General features: G+C 34.5%; 1 pseudogene; it reads right to left on the bottom strand.

Annotated features, from left to right (window-relative positions):
* Positions 1–512: 512 nt before the first annotated feature.
* Positions 513–10,867, bottom strand: LOC126033384 (histone H2B type 1-A-like; annotated as a pseudogene).
* Positions 10,868–12,347: the final 1,480 nt, after the last annotated feature.

Below are 12,347 nucleotides of genomic sequence, written 5' to 3'. Positions count from 1 at the left end.
TTTATAATTTGCTTATATAAATCATAAAGCTTTTTTATTTCTAACTTAATAGTTACTGACCATTAGAATTCTAAATATGTGACACTTACTTAAATACAACTTCAAACCCCACAGTAGGGAATGGAATAGATAAAAAATAAAATCTGATAGAATATCTGGCATCAAAAATGACTCAGTAGGATACAAATAAGTAAAACATGGGGATGAAATGAATTGGAACTGAATCTATTTGCATTAGGGATTGAACATGATGTGCTCTGTAGGAAAGTTTGAAACACTTCACTGAACAATAGAAAAATAAGCTGAATATTTTAGCAGTGTCTCAGTATTCCTAAATGAGCTATTTTTGATGTGCATTCGATATTATTCATTTTTTAAAAGTATAGTTTATCTATAGATAGGTATAGAACATCGATCTTACCTTTACATTTATTTAAAAGTTCCAATACAGATGAAATTTCTCTCTGATCAACCACTTTTTTTTGAGGAATTTTAAGGTCTCCTGGTTGACATTATAGTGCTAATACTTTTGACTTTAGCTTTAGCTTCCCTTGTTCTTGTTCATCATATTCCTTACAACGTAGCTTTGAAAAAAAAATACAATGTGGGACAAAGTCACAAATTTTTTTCTTTTTGGTTTTGTTTTGTTTGGTTGCCACACTCAGCAGTGTTCAAGGCCCATTCCTGGCCCTGCATTAGGAATCATTCCTAGAATGTTCAGGGAACCACCTGGGATGCCATTGATTAAACCTAGTTGACTGTGTGCAAGGCAAAGCATCCAACCACTCTAATATTATTCCAGCCCGATTCACAATTCTTGAAGATTGACTATGTTCTTCTAATAACATTTAATTAAATACATGCTTAGAAAACAGTGCTTGCCACTAATTTTTATACATATTCAACAGATTATTTAGTAAAGCTGACATAGATTGGTAGGTGCCCAAAACATATATCCACTTCTTCAGAGTTTTGGAGAAGTACAAGAATAAGTGATTAGTTGATTCTCTCTGAGGCTTCACTCGAAGGTTGGCAAATATTTTTCTTATTATATCCAGTTGGCTATTTTCCCCCTCTCCCTTTCTCTTCCCTCCTTTGCCTTTTCATCTTTTCCCCTTCCCTCCCCTTCCTTTAATCTCATCTCCTCTCCCAGAGTTTAGGGGTCACTCCTGGTGGTATTTAGGTGAGCATTAAGTGGTTGAGATACTACATCTGCTACAGAAGCATTTGTGTCTATGCGAAATTGCATTGAATCTCTCTTTTTACTAGAATACTCATATTTCCTATTTTTAAAAAGATTCCGAAGGGCTTTAGCAATATTACAGTGGTAATGTTACCTTGCATGTGTCTGAACCAGATTGAATTTCTAGCATCTCATATAATCCCCAGAGTCTTCTAGGAGTAATTTCTGTGTACAGAGTTAGGAATATACCCTGAAAAACACAGTGTGTAACAACCACCCTTCAATCAGAACAAACACAAGAAAAAATATCCATCAGAAGATCCATCCATAGTTTTATAAAGCCATCTTTTTAATACAATCTAATTTTGACTAGATTTGGGTCTATTGATTTGATATCCAAATCTGATAACATTTAGCTTTAATTGCCTTTAAAAAAGGTATCATCTTTTATGACTTTATATATCTTTTATAAAAGGCATTGTCTAAGATAGTCACATTCTAAGGTGTTGGGTGTTAATCTTTTAAAATAAAAATTTTAGAGGTCAGAAATTTTTTGCAGTGGTTAAATTATTAGTTTTGTCCATGACTGATCCTGGCAACACATATGGTACCCCTGGGCATCCTGACCATAGAACCAAATGTAAACCTTGAGTGCCAATTAAACAGTGATCTAAGGCAAAATACAGGTGGAAGGAACATTGGACAGTTATGAAAGGTGACTGGTATTCTAGTAGTCTGGGGAGTGAAAAACATTGCAAATATATACAGAAACTGTTGTAAGCCATATTATCCCAATAAAATAAATTTTAGTATGTTTAAAAACACTATTGTATACCATTAATTTAATAATAAATTAAAAAGCACAAAAATAAAATAAAATTACCTTATGTGAACATATATATGAGACTGCGAATGCAAAAAAAAGCCATAAAAATCAATTAATATTACACACACACTGTATTTTTATTCTCCTTTCCATTTATTTGATCTAAACATGTGTCTTTCTACTAATAAAAAAGAGAGATTTCTGTTATTATAATGTGAATAGCTTTCAATAATTTATGTAAAATAGGAATAAAGTATTTTTAAGGATTAGTATGCAGGTAATTTTGGATTTATATTACACAGGTAAAGATATAAGGATTATTTATAAATCACTAGTATAGAGATTTCTAGGATTTAGCTATTTATATAAATCTCATCTCCTTGACATGATTCCCACTTTACTATTTTAAAAAATTCAATATGTTGCTGTAGGCAATATGCTTTCTTCACATCTTAGCATATATCTCATCCAATTAAATGTTCATGATACCTTATTTTTCTATCTAAATTCCAGATAGGTAACTTCAGTTTCATGCTTGTTCATAATTTTGACTACTAGATACAATCATTCATTAAATACTTTTGTAGCAATTATATTTGATGTGAATTTTTATATATAATGACTGATACATTGAGCGAATATATAAGATGTCAAAATTCTGTGTACATAAATATTTATGTGCTACTTGCTGAATTATTTTATTTTTGTAAAACATAATATCTAATATCAAGCTGGGAAATCCTAAAAATCAATTAGTTTTAGAGGACTTTACAATTTCCCCTCATGGTGACAAAATGGCATGCAAGTTCAGAGACTCCCTCAAAGAATAGGCCCCACTCAGTACTCATTTATATTTAATATAGCAAGTTTTTTGTACGTAGGTAATAGTAGAATAAAACTAAAAGTATAGTATATAATAGAGCATGCAATCACAGAGATTTCACTTAATCAATTTTATTTTTCCCTTACAATTACTTTAAAATACAATGAGAATATGCAATATAGTGAAGAAACAAGATATAAACAAATATCAAAATAACTACATTATTTCAGAATTTCTATATTTTCTACTTTAATTTTTTTGTTTATATCATAATACTAAGTTCAAATATAAATTCTCAAATTAATTTGAGGGTTATAAAACAATTACATAGTACAACACACATTTCTCATCTTCCTCAATCCTAATCCATTAATATTAGCAATGGCAGTCATTATTTACTTTATTTTATAAATATGTCAGCCCTTCCTTATCATTCCACCATTTTACTTCTTTATCTATTATCTAACTACAATCACAAAACAATGATACCAATAAAATATGAACAGAGCAAATTTATATTTATAAAATTATTTCCGCAATAATGCTTTAAAAAGATAGTGACTTCATGACATTCTCATTAATTTTGCAAACAGTGAGCATTTGGAAAAGTAAACATAAAGTAAATGATACTCTTGGTGCTTCTGTTGACAAAATTAGAAATTATGGGACCATTGTCATATTAAGAAAATGAAATTTGGGATTAATATTGTACTATATCAGACTCAAAATAATGCAGAAATAAAAGTGTCTTAATTGCACAATTGAACTTACAGTATGATGGCTTTTCAGATTTCATATGATAAATTTTGTGTTATTTTTGTTTGTTTTGTTTTGGGGTCCACACCTGGAGGCACTCCTGGCTCTGTGCTACTGCTTTGGGATACCATATGGGTTGCCAGGAATTAAACCCACATCTGTCCTGGGTCAGTTTCATGAAAGGCAAACTTCCTACTGCTGTACTACCAGTCCAGCCCATGTTATTTTTTAATAAATACCCTTATACAACTATTTCAAAACCAGTCATTTTATTTGTATAGTTTAATCTCTAAGTAAAATTTCTTATTTCTTGGAGCAGAGTTTTATAGTTTTCTTTGTATAGGTCCTTCACATTTTTAGTCAAGTTGATTTCAAGATGTTTGAGTTTGTGTGACACTATTGTGAATTGGGTTGTTTTCTTAATGTCCATTTCTTCCTTATTACGATTGGTGTATAGAAAGGCCATTGTTTTTGTGTGTTAATATTGTAGTCTGCCAACTTGCTATATGGGTCTATTGTTTCTACAAGCTTTTTGGTAGAGTCTTTAGGGTTTTCTAAGTAGAGTATCATGTCATCTGCAAACAGCAAAAGCTTGATTTCTTCCTTCCCTATCTGGATTCCCTTGATATCTTTTTCTTGCCTAATTGCTATAGCAAGTACTTCTAGTGCTATGTTGAATAGGAGTGGTGAGAGAGGACAGCCTTGCTTGTGCCAGAATTTAGAGGGGAAGTCTCTTAGTTTTTCTCCATTGAGGATAATATTTGACACTGACTTGTGGTAGATGGCCTTAACTATATTGAAAAAGGTTCCTTCCATTCCCATCTCGCTGAGAGTTTTGATTAAGAATGGGTGTTGGACCTTATCAAATGCTTTCTCTGCATCTATTGATATGATCATGTGATTTTTATTTTTCTTGTTGTTGATGCTGTGAATTATGTTGATAGATTTACGGATGTTTAACCGTTCTTGCATTCCTGGAATGAAACCTACTTGATCAAAGTAGATGATTTTCTTAATGAGGCATTGAATCCTATTTGCCAGGATTTTGTTGAGGATCTTTGCATCTGCCTTCATCAGCAATATTGGTGTGTAATTTTCTTTTTTTGTAGCATCTCTGTCTGGTTTAGTTATCAATGTGATGTTGGCTTCATAAAAGCTATTTGGAAGTGCTCCCGTTTTTTTTTATTTCATGAGTCTTGCCAGGATTGGTAGTAGTTCCTCTTGGAAAGTTTGAAAGAATTCATTAGTGAATCCATCTGGGCCTCGGCTTTTGTTTTTGGGCAGATATTTGATTACCATTTTAATTTCCTCAATAGTGATGGGTGTGTTTAGATATGTTACATCCTCTTCATTCAACCGTGGAAGACTATCATAGTCCAAGAATGTATCCATTTCTTCCAGGTTCTCATTTTTAGTGGCATAGAGTTTCTCAAAGTAGTTTCTGATTACTCTTTGAATCTCTGCCATATCAGTAGTGATCTCTCCTTTTTCATTCCTAATACAAGTTATCAAGTTTCTCTCTCTCTCTCTTTCTTCGGTAGTTTTGCCAGTGGTCTATTGATCTTTTTTATTTTTTTGGAGAACCAACTTCTGCTTTTGTTGATCTTTCAGATTATTATTTGAGTTTCCACTTTGATAATTTCTGCTCTCAGCTTTGTTATTTCCTTCTGTCTCACTATTTTTGGTTCCTTTTGTTGAACACTTTCTAATTCTATGAGCTTTGTCATTAAGCTATTCAGGTAGGCCCCTTCTTCCTTCCTGATGTGTGCTTACAAAGCTATAAATTTTCCTCTCAGTACTGTTTTTGCTCTGTCCCATAAGTTCTGATAGTTTGTGTCTTTATTATCATTTGTTTCCAGGAAATTTTTGATTTCCTCTTTGATTTCATCTCAGACCCACTGGTTATTGAGTATGAGGCTGTTTAACTTCCAGGTGTTAAAGTTTTTCTTCTGTGTACCTTTGGAATTCACATATAATTTCAGAGCCTTGTGGTCTGCGAAGGTAGCCTGCAAAATTTTTATCTTCTTGATATTATGGAGGTATGCTTTATGTGCAAGCATGCAGTCTATCCTAAGAATGTCCCATGTACATTGGAGAAGAATGTGTATCCAGGTTTCTGGGGATGTAGTGTCATATATATATATATATATATATATATATATATATATATATATATATATATATATATATATATATATATATATATATCCACTAGGCCTCTTTCTTCCATTTCTCTTCCAGGTCTATTATATTCTTGTTGGGTTTCAGTCTGGTTGACCTATCCAGTGTTTATAAAGCTGTGTTGAGGTCCCCCACATTTATTGTGTTGTTATTGATATTATTTTTCAGATTTGTCAACAGTTGTATTAGATATTTTGCTGGCCCCTCATTCGGTGCATATATATTTAGGATAGTGATTTCTTCCTGCTGTACATATCCCTTGATTAATACAAAATGTCCATCCTTGTCCCTTACAACTTTCCTGAGTATAAAGTTTGCATTATCTGATATTAGTATGGCCACTCCAGCTTTTTTATGGGTGTTCTCTGCTTGGATAATTTTTCTACAGCCTTTTGTTTTGAGTCTATGTTTGTTCTGACTATTCAGGTGCATTTCTTGTAAGCAGCAAAAGTTGGATTGAGTTCTTGTATACTTTTAGCCACTCTGTGTCCCTTAACTGGTGCATTTAGTCCATTGACATTGAGAAAAAGAATTGTCCTGGGATTTAATGCCATCTTTATATCGAAATTTGGTGTGTCTTTTGGTCAGTCTTGTCTTAAATTAGGTCTTTCAGTTTTTCTCTTAAGACTGGTTTTGAGACTGTAATGTTTCTGAGCTGTTGTTTGTCTGTGAAACCATGTATTTTTCCTTCAAACCTGAAAGTGAGTTTTGCTGGGTACAGTATTCTAGGTGAAGCATTGATTTCATTGAGTTTTGTCACTATGGTCTACCACTGCTTCCTGTCCTTGAGTGTTTCTGGTGACAGATCTGCTGGAAATCTCAAGGATATTCCCTTGAATTTAATTTCCCTTTTTGATCTTGCTGCTTCAGAATTCTGTCTCTTTCTGTGGGATTCATCATTGTGACTAGGATGTGTCTTGGGGTATTTTTTCTGGGTCTCTTTTGGTTGGTACTCTTCGGGCATGCAGGATTTGATCACATATATTCTTTAGCTCTGGAAGTTTCTCTTTAATGATGTTTTTGACTGTTGATTCTTCCTGGAAATTTTCTTCCTGGATCTCTGGGACTCTGATGATTCTTAAGCTGTTTCTGTTGAGCTTATCATAGACTTCTATTTTCATCTGTCCCCGTTCTTGACTAATTTTTCCATTGTCTGTTCATTTGCTTTAATTTTTTTCCAATCTCTCCCACTGTATGGAGTTGTTATTTACCTCATCTTCCACAGCACCAATTCTATTCTCAGTTTCTGTTACCCTGTTGGAGAGCTCATCCATTTTGTTCTTCAATTCGTTTACTGAATTTTTCAGGCCTTTTATTTGACCTGTTATTTTAGTTTGGAGTTTTGTGTTTTCTGTCTTCATATTTTTTTGGTTTTTATTAGTGTTCTGTTCAACTTGATCCATGGTATCTTTGAGTTCTTTGAGCATCTTTCATATTTCTTGTGTAAACTCCTTATCTGAGAGATTGATTAGTTGGTTGGCCGTTTTCTGGTCATCAGAGTTGTCTTTTTCATTCTCTATGTCTGATGCTGGCCTACATTGTTTCCCCATTGTCACACTTGTATTGTGGGTTTTTCTACATGTTGTGGTGTTATTCATTGGCTAAATGATGTGTGTGGCCACGCTCCTCTGGCTCCGCCCTTTCTGGGTGGGTTGAATTGCCTCCAAGTAAGGGAGCCATCTGTGCATGAAGCCTCACACAGGATCAAATCTTTGGCCCGAGCACGCAGCAGAGAAGACAGTCCAGGGAGAAATGCTGGGGTTCAGTGATCCAGCTCAGTCCTTAGTGTGATTTGTTCTTCTTGTTGCATTGGTGTTCTTTCCTTAGAAAGAGTGCATGCTGCGTAGCGAAGTGGAGCTAAGTGCTCTTCTAAAGCCTCTGGGAGAGCAGATTATCTGGGCACTTTTCAGCCCACTCCCAAGAGGTTTAGGAGACAGGACAGGAGACAAACACAGACAGGCAGCATTCACAGTTTCTCACAGTCAGACCCCACTGGGCTGGAGTAGATTTTCCCAGCCTGAAGTCATGAACAGAGGACTTGCTTTCTGTGAAGTACTGCATATACCTGGTTTTTACTTTAGGAAGCAGTTCCTTGGTGCTCCGGCCCCTTGAATGAGCCTCTGGGAGAGCCGATTTTCTGGGCCCTTTTCAGTCCACTCCCAAGAGGTTTAGGAGACAGGACAGGAGACAAACACGCACAGGCAGCACTCACATTTTCTCCAATATTTTCTTTAAATTTCTTTTTTTTTTTTTGAATTTCAAAATGTAGTACTGCTATACTTTTTTCAGTAAGTTTAGCAAGCTCATTTAATTATTCTTTTATAAATAAAAGGGATCAATTGGCTTTTAATACATTCTCAGTAGATTAGACAGTTTCTAAATGCAAAAATATTAATCATGCTTATTTTCACACTGAATTTTACATTCTTTTTTTCTAATAACATTAACTTAAATTCCTAACTTTTATTAAAGAATTTTTTCTTTTTCTTATAATATAAAATCTTTATTTAAGCACTATGAATACAAGCATGATTGTAGTCTGGTTTCTTTTTTAATGTGCATTTCTACTTCTTTTTTAAATTTTATTTTATCTTTTTATTTAATCATTGTGTTTACAAAAATTTTCATACTGGATTTCAGTCATAGAATATACACCACTCTTCAACAGTGCAATCTTCACACCACCAATGTCCTTTCTCCACCCCAACCACCTGCCAATCCTTCAGATTGGCATTCTGACTCTCTTCTTCATTAGTCCTGTTATGGTAGTTTTCATTGTGTTTAGTGTTCTAGCTGCACTCACTGTTCTTTGTGGCAAGCTTCATGCCATGAGCTGGTTCATCCAGCATTCAGCTCTATTGTCTTTGTATATAATTGCCATACTGTCTTTTATGTTTCTTATATCCCACAGATGAGTGAGACTATTCTATGTCTATCCCTCTCTTTCTTCTCTCTGGCTCATTTCACTTAGCATAACAGTCTCCATGTCCATATGTGAATAGGGAAATTTTGACTTCATTTGTCTTAATAACTGCATTGTATTAGATTGTGTAAATGTACCACAGTTTCATTATCCATTTATTTGTTGTTGGGGACCTGGGTTGTTACCATATTTTGACTATTGTAAATAGTGTAGTTATAATCATAGGGGTGTGGAGGGAAATTTTGTGTTGTGTTTTTGTGCTCCTCATGTATATTCCTAGGAGTGGTATTGCTGAATCATATGGGAGCTCAAATTCCAGTTTTTTGAGAAATATCCATATTGTTTTACAGGAAGGTTGGACTAGATGACATTCCCACAAGCAGTGAATGATAGTTCCTTTCTTCATTCCTCCCCACCAGCACTGACTGTTCTTATTCTTTGTGATGTATGGCATGAGGTGGTACTTCATTGTTGATTTTATTTGCATCTCCCCGATGATTGGTAATATGGAACATTTTTCATGTGACTTTTTCACATCTGCATTTATTCTTCAAAGACATTTTTTTCTTTTATTCTCCACATTTTTTAATGGTGTTAGATTTTTTTTCTTGTTAAGTTCTGTTACTATCTTCTAGGAATAGTGGATATTAGCCCCATATCAGATGGGTTTTGGGTGAATAGTTTCACCAATTCTGTGGTTGGCCTTTATATCCTAATTGCTGTTTCCAGTGAGGTGCAGAAATTTCTCAATTTAATGTAGTCCCATTTATTTATCTCTGCTTCCACTTGTTTGAACAGTGGTGTTTCCATTTTAAAATGTTTTTAGTCTCAATGTTATGGAGTGTTTTGGCTATATTTTCTTCTTTTTACCTTATAGTTTCAGGTCTGATATCAAGTCATTAATCCATTTTGATTTGACCTTTCTTTTTCTTTTTCTTTTTGTTTTGTTTGTTTGTTTGTTTTTGGGTCACACCTGGCAGTGCTCAGGGATTACTCCTTGCTCTACGCTCAGAAATCACTCCTGGCAGGCTCGGGGAACCATATGGGATGCTGGAACTTGAACCACTGTCCTTCTGATTGCAAGGCAAATGCCTTACCTCCATCCTCGATGCTATCTCTCCAGCCCCGATTTGACCTTTCTTAATGGTGTTAGTTCGAGGTCTGAGTTTTCTATTTTGCATGTGGTTTACTAGTTATCACAACACCACTTGTTAAAGAGACTTACCTAGCTGCATTTTGCATTTTTGCCTCTTTATCAAAGATTTACTGTTGTATGTCTGAGATTCATTTTCTGAAAATTCAAGTTTGTTCCATTGATATAAGTGTTTGTCTTTATTCCAATATTATGATGTTTTTATGAGTGTTGCTTTGTAATATAATTTAAAGTTGAGGAAAGTGATGCTTCCCATCTTTTTTGTTATTGTTGTTTTAGCAATTCATGGGCTTTTTTTCTTCCAAATGAATTCAGAAGTGTTTGATCCACTTCTTTGAAGAATGTCATGGGTATCCGTAGAGGAATTGCATTAAACCTGTATAATGCTTTGGGGGGTATTTCCATTTTAATAATTTTTATTCTCCCAATTCATGAGCAAGGTATTTTCTTCCATTTTCTTGTGTCCTCTTTCATTTTTTAAAGCAGCATTATGTAGTTTTCTTTTTATAGGTTCTTCGCCTCTTTATTTAAATTGACACCAAGGTATTTGAGTTTCTGTGGTACTATTGTGAATGGGATTATTTTTATTTTTTTAATGGCTCTGAAAATAGTCTTCAGGTCTTCTCCAAATGCTTGGTATGTTTTCTTGGAGCTGGTGTACTTGGTTACTGTTTTTGTGCCCTTGGACACCATGTGCTTGGCCAGTTTCCCAGGGAGAAATAACCACACAGCAGTCTGGACCTCCCAGGACTTGACGGTTGAGCATTGTTGTAATGATTCAGGTGGGACACTTCGCCCGTAATGCACTCAAAGATGTTCAAGACTAAAGAATTTATGATAATTATGGCTTTGAAAGAGATGACTGTTTCGGGATGGACCTACTTCAGCATCTTGAAGATGTAGATGGAATAACTCTCTTTGAAGCTTCTTTTGTGCTTCTTCCCTTCTTTCTTCTGAGTTTTCCTTGAGTTTTTGAACCCCTTTTTGGAAATAACAGCTTTCTTGGTAGAGAGTTCTAGCATATTTAGTGGTGTTAAGCATTCTCAATTTCTACACAGTTAGGGCCAGTCACCAAATAAGCAAAAGGGGAATTTTTTTAATGTCAATTTCTTCTCAAATGTTATTTGTACATAAGAAAGCCATTGGTTTTTGTGTTTCAATTTTGTAGCCTGCCACTTTGCTATACAAAACTATTTTTTTCCAGAAGCTTTTTGGTAGAGTCTTTAGGGCTTTTAAAATAGTATCATGTCATCTGCAAACATTAAGAACTTGACCTCTTCCTTTTCTATCTGGATACCCTTGATATATTTTTCTTGCCTAATTGCTATGGCAAGTACTTCCAGTACTGTGTTGAAAAGGAATGGCAAAAGGAGGCAGCCTTGTCTTTTGCTTGATATTAGATTAAAGTCTTCCTCATTAAGTATAATATTTGCCATGGGCTATAGATAAATAGCCTTGATTATATTGAGAAAAGTTTCTTCTATTCCCATCTTGTAGAGAGATTTTATCATGAATGGGTGGTGGACCCTGATCAAATGCTTTTTCTTCATCTATTGATATGATCATATACCTTTATTTTTCCTTTTGTTGATTTGGTATGTTACATTGATTGACTTGCATATGTTAAAATATCTTTACTTCTCTGAGATAAATCCTATTTGGTCATGATGTATGAACTTCTTGTTAGATCTTGTTAGATGTTAGATTCTGTTTGCTAGGATTTTATTGAGGAACTTCGCATCTGTGTTCATCAAGCATATTGATCTTTAGTTCTTTTTATTGTGGCATTTCTTTTAGTATAAGGGTGAGGTTAGCTTCATAAATGCTACTTGGGAGGATTTTTGTTTCTTCAATATCTCAGAAGAGCATGAAAAGTATTGGTATTAGGTCCTTTTGAAAGGTTTGAAATAATTCATTAGTGACTATTTGGGCCTGAACATTGTTTTTGGATAACTTTTTATGACCATTTTAATTTCCTCAATAGTAATAGGTCTGTTCAGATATTCTAAATAATCTTGTTTAAACTAGGGATGTTATAAGAGTCCAAGAATTTATTCATTTCTTCTACTTTATCATGTTTTCTGGCATAAATTTTTTTTAAGTAATCTGATTATCTTTTGACCTTATTCGATGCAGCCATCTAATCTTCTCATTCAATCAGCTGGATTCTGCCAAAAGAAGGTAGTAAAATTTCTGCTTTTTGAATTCTATAAGCAAGGGCAATTATAGAATGTGTTATGAAGGGCAAATGGAAGCTATATAGCAAAAGTGAGATATCTTTCTGTACTTTTTGATTATTTGTTTTTCTTTTTTTTTTTTTTGGTTTTTGGGCCACACCCAGTAACGCTCAGGGGTTACTCCTGGCTATGTGCTCAGAAGTTGCTCCTGGCTTGGGGGACCATATGGGACACCGGGGGATCGAACCGCGGTCCGTCCAAGGTTAGCGCAGGCAAGGCAGGCACCTTACCTTTAGCGCCACCGCCCGGCCCCTGATTATTTGTT

The sequence above is a fragment of the Suncus etruscus genome, chromosome 17 (assembly GCF_024139225.1).
Source record: "Suncus etruscus isolate mSunEtr1 chromosome 17, mSunEtr1.pri.cur, whole genome shotgun sequence".
NCBI classification, from domain to species: Eukaryota; Metazoa; Chordata; class Mammalia; order Eulipotyphla; family Soricidae; genus Suncus; species Suncus etruscus.
This window is presented reverse-complemented; position numbering and strand designations above follow the sequence as displayed.